Genomic DNA, 5,511 nt, shown 5'->3' on the forward strand with positions numbered 1-5,511 from the left:
CATAATGAACATTTGGAAGAATCATGATTTTATAGTGGTTATATCGTTCCTTCAAATTATGTTATAGCTCAAGTGGATCTTTAATTGTCAAATATTCAATTTTTAGTTCTTCATGAAAATGGTGACGAATGGATATCATTACTTTTACATGATTTTGTAAAGATTCCTTATTTTCATCTTTTATAGTGTCTCCAAGATCCATAGCATCCAAATGAATCTCTGCATTCAAAATCTACGATTAATAATTTTTTCCTGAAATTTCAAGAGCCACAAATCCAACTTTGACATATTAGATATAGTGAGAATCTAATATGAAGAAAATTAAATAATTAATAATAATTATCATACCTTATATATATTTATCAATAAATGATAAAACCTCTTATAATCAAAAGATAATTTTGTAACATATAACTGTAAAGTAATTTTGAAACGTTACAAGTCTTGCAAATAAATAATTGACTAATAGTTAATCGGACAATAACTAATAAAGTATGAAGGATCTATAAATTTAATTTTTTAGCATGTGAATAATTTTGATGAAGAAAAAAAATAAATAAATATATCTATACATTTTTCAATATTAGCTATAGCCGAATTTTTTTTTTAAAAAAATAAAACTCTCACGTGAGAAGATATTATTGATCTTTTCTTTTTCTCATCTTTAAAAAATATACACACATGGATATTTACAAGTACATAACAATCTTGAAACACTCATGTTCATACATTTACATAAATTATGAGGTTATGAGAGATGTAAATTATAGAGCAGTGTCCAAGTACCAAATATTGAGGGTTTATGGATATCCAAGTACCTATGTTATTTTACGATATAGAAATGTTTATTATACAAACATTTGTAGAGAATAAATAATTATTCTCTGTATCAAATAAATAACAAGTTGACAGAATTATATTACCTTAATTAGTGATTTTCAAGCTCATCTACAAATGACTTTAAATTCCATTCATAATTATTATTATTAAAACAAACTTTTTCAAAAAAAAAATCTTTACGGAATTCCATGTTCAATTTTTGATTAAAAATATCAATTTAGGTTCTTTTCAAAAAATTTGCTATTTGGAACCGCAAATTAATTTCTAAAAGTACGATTATATTTTTCTCAGAAAGTATTGTCTCATCATATAATTCTAAAAAAAATAATTATTTTAAAAATTTCATATGTGGATAATTGAATAGTGTTAATCTGTGAATATCGACGAAGAAATGATATTGATATATATATATAAAAACACCATATAAGGGCCCAACCGGGTTCGAACCGGTGACCTATTGATCTGCAGTCAATTGCTCTACCACTGAGCTATGGACCCCATTGACATATTTTTGTCAAAATACTTAATTATATATATTATAAAGGTTTAAATAACAATTAATTATTAATTGGTCTACTCAAATTGCATCATTTAATTTAATCCATCTACTCAAAAGGCATGGACTAACTTATGATAGTTCCCTTTGAACGGTCTAGTAGGTAGCACATGAAGTACTGTCAACTTAAGTTCTGAGATTTGAATCTTGGCATAGCCAAAGTAAATATCTCTCTCATGCGTCAGTCACTATTCCAATGGCTAATAGCCACCATGATTTACCTTCTCTGTATTGGCCTTGACGGACTGACGGAGGCACTAGCAGTAACCGCAATCACCTTTTGCCAACATGGACTAACTTATTATCAATCATTAAACTCAAACAACTATCAGAGTGGTGTTAAATGCAAATGTCATCAACAATTCTAAAACTCTTATATGTAACTGATGCGGCGAATAAGGTGGGTGTTAGTATTAGCCCTAAGAACCAATTATGAGATGATTAGATTTATTGCATTAATGATTAATCCAATATACTAAATTTAATCTATTAAGAGGATAATATAGATTAATGAAGATTAATTGGTATCATTATTAGAAGAAGACCAAAAGGCAAAGACTTTTGGTATTCCTTGAGACTCTTGATATTCCTTGAAGAATATAAAAGACCTTTTGAGCTCATTTTTTATGAGTGACTCTTGATCTTCTCCTTCTTCCTCCTCTTGGTTGAATCCTCTCTTGGCCAAACCTCCTAGAGTGACTAGTACCATGAAGGTGGTTCTTCTTCGAAGGCTAGTTCATGCAAGGAACAAAGGACATGTTCGTGTAGATTCCGTAGAGGTGCAACCACTTGATCATGCTAAGATCCACTGAGGATAAAGTTGTTGTCGGGAGTTTATGTTTATGGAACAAAGGTATAACTCTCATCACAACTAGTATACGATTTCCTTCGTATGGATATTCTAGAAAGAATCTTGTTATTTATTTCATTGCGCTTGTCTTATTTTGCCCTCAAGATCCCTACAGTGGTATCAAAGCTGCTTGCGAAGGTGTATACTATATTGTAGTAATATTTTAATATGTGATATAGAAACTGCATGAGCCTTTTATTATGATTTGCATCATGTTATGAGTATTTGTTTTGTATTGAACAAACTAAAGGATATATCATTTTCATACGTATTATGAATGCGTGCTATAGTCTGATTTGGTTTGATAGAAACATACATACCTAAAGGTGGTCTCAGGTTGGCATCTGTTAAGAATAGATTGTGTGAAACACACAAACTGTTGTAAATAGTTTTTGTTGGTGTCGGGTATGGCAGCAACTCATTCAAATAAGTTTGCAAACTAATTTTGCTTTGTGGGCACTGCCCCCTTAACCCTTGCTCGCTAATTGGCTAGCGGGCCGCTATGGCGTCGTGGCTCATAATTCGTTATTGAAATCATAGTAAAGTATATGTCATAGATCTATTGTGAATGTTAGATAACATGGTGCATAGTTATGACCCTTTACCCCGATATAATTGTGTGTGTATTTTGTAATTCATAATACGACATGCGTGTCGTGCCTTCATCTTTTTCATTTTTGTTGTAAATTTAGACTACCCTTGAATGTAACTCAAGGTTTCTTTAGATGTTGTAATGTACAAATTAAAAAAGAACTAGTCTACTGGATGATGGTGAAAAAAGGAGAAGGACAACAATACAACGACCAAGGAAGCATTTAGAGAAGATGCTTTTACCTAGGTTGATCTTTCGATCTTCTCATTGGCTTGAGAAGATCATAGTAGATGGGGACATAACCATGTCATGTTCTATCTAGCATATATGTTGATGTATGCCATGATATACTATGATTATATGTGATGTATGTGTAGTTTAATTGTAATTAGGTCCTTCTAATATGTCTACCAAAGTTTGGTATTCACTACTACCTCGATCAATTGTAATCAGGTTTTTCCAAAGTAAAGTGACTCGATTTATCTTGGTAGAGTGCGGCAGGATAATTGTGATGTCTGACTATTAGACTTTAGGTGCAACTTAACTAAGTTATTTCAATTGGATTGAGAATTTAGAGGCATATCCCATACGATGTCATTCAAATTATACTAGTCTTAGGCAATTAGCTAAAGCTAACTCAAGATAAGTTATAATATAAATTTCATACTATGGGCACGCGAACAGATAGTCTTGTTCACCTCACTAAACAAGGGTTACATATGATATAATTGGTAAACATTGTCTACCTAGCTTATACAAATCTTGGGCGATTAGCCAAAACTTACTCAAGATGAGGTATAATATGGATCTTGTCCCACTTGAATGTCATTGCTTTTAGGTTTGGAACTAGTAGTGTGGGTAAAACTACATCCATGACTTGATCCTACCAAACTTTATAATTCAGTAGAAGAACCATTTAATTAAAGGTCTAATTAAATGTTCTGAATATGATACTTATTTCTACATTTTATTATTATAGATAATCATGTCGTCTAATACGTCGAATACACTCTCTCTACAATCTATCCTTGATAAGGAAAAGTTAAATGGAGCTAATTTCCTAAATTGGTACAAAAACTTGAGAATAGTTCTCAAATATGAAAAAAATTATACATCCTAAAGCAGCTCATTCCTAACCCACCCCCCGCTACTACTACTAGAACTGATAAGGATGCTTATAAGAAGCATCAAGATGATGAATTATATGTATCATGTCTTATGCTTGCCACCATGAAATCTGAGCTTCAAAAGCAACATGAGAACATAGATTCTTTTGATATGGTTGAAAATCTTAGATAACTATATCAAAGACAGACAAGGTATGAGAGATTTGAGATCTCTAAGGTTCTATTTCAATGTAAGATGCAAAAGGCAATCCCGTAGGACCTTAGAGAGTGTAGTATTCTAGGTTGAATATGTACTTAAAATGATTGGGTATGTAGAGAACCTATAAAGATTGAGATTTCCATTAGACTAAAAATTGGCCGCTGATCTTATTCTGTAATCATTGCCAGAAGGCTGCAAGCAGTTCGTTATGAACTATAACATGAATGAACTTGACAAGTCATTGCTTGAGATGTTAAGCATGTTGAGAACTGCTGAACTCAACCTTAAGAAGGTAAAGCCTAGTAATGTACTGATGGTGCAAAAGGGCAAAGGCAAATGACAACCTAAAGGTAAGGGTAAGACCCAAGCCAAATGGAAGCCCAAAACTCATGCATTGACACCTAAAGGCAAGGTGCCTAAGGAAGGAACCTGCTTCCACTGTGGTGAAGCTGGACACTGGAAGAGCAACTGTAAATTATCCTAGAGGAAGTTAAAAAGAAAAGAAGTGAGACTTCTGCCTCGGGTATATATGGTATAGAAGACAATCTATCTATTTCTTCTTCATGGATAGTAGATACCGGCTGTGCATCTCACATTTGTACGAATGTGCAGAGACTAAGAAATAGCATATCAAGTTGGAGAATACCTTATCCAAGAGTTTCATGACCATCTAGTTGAGTGTAGTATCATATCTCAACTCACTCCACCTAGAATACCACAGTGGAATGGTGTATCAGAAAGGAGGAATCATACTTTATTAGATATTGTGCGATCGATGATAAGTCAAATAGATCTTCCTACTTCCTTTTGGGGGCATGTTATAGAGACGACCTCTTTCACACTTAATCGCGTTCCATCTAAAGCCATCATAAAGACACCATATACGATATAGACTAGGAAGAGTCCCAAAATATCTTTCATGAAGATTTGGTGATGTGAGGCTTACATTCGACGCCAAGTCTAAGATAAACTAGGAACTAAATCCGACAAGTGCTATTTTATTAGATATTCCGAGAAAACAAAAGGATATTACTTTTATAATCCTACACAAGGCAAAGTATTTGTTGCCAAAAATGGTGTCTTTCTAGAAAGGAAATTTATTTTTAGAAAAACTAGTGGGAGTAACGTCAATCTTGAGGAAATTCAAGATACATAAACTAGCATTAAAGTCTTGATGGAAATTGAGTAGGTACCACAAGATGTTGTGGATCATGATTTTGTTACACTGCAATAAGTTATGGAGCGACAATCTATTCAAGTAGAACAAGCTCTACACTGATATGAAAGGACCTGTCGTCAACCTGAGAAATATTCTTTTCTTTTGTCTAACCACGATGATGTAGTACT

The 5,511-nt window shown here is 32.9% G+C and overlaps 1 non-coding gene across 1 annotated transcript; it reads right to left on the minus strand.

The window, feature by feature from the left end:
• Positions 1 to 1,266: 1,266 nt before the first annotated feature.
• Positions 1,267 to 1,338, minus strand: TRNAC-GCA. The gene has a single exon. It is a non-coding gene; the product is annotated as a tRNA-Cys (tRNA).
• Positions 1,339 to 5,511: the final 4,173 nt, after the last annotated feature.

Source organism: Zingiber officinale, chromosome 2B, assembly GCF_018446385.1.
Source record: "Zingiber officinale cultivar Zhangliang chromosome 2B, Zo_v1.1, whole genome shotgun sequence".
In the NCBI taxonomy this organism is placed as follows: domain Eukaryota; kingdom Viridiplantae; phylum Streptophyta; class Magnoliopsida; order Zingiberales; family Zingiberaceae; genus Zingiber; species Zingiber officinale.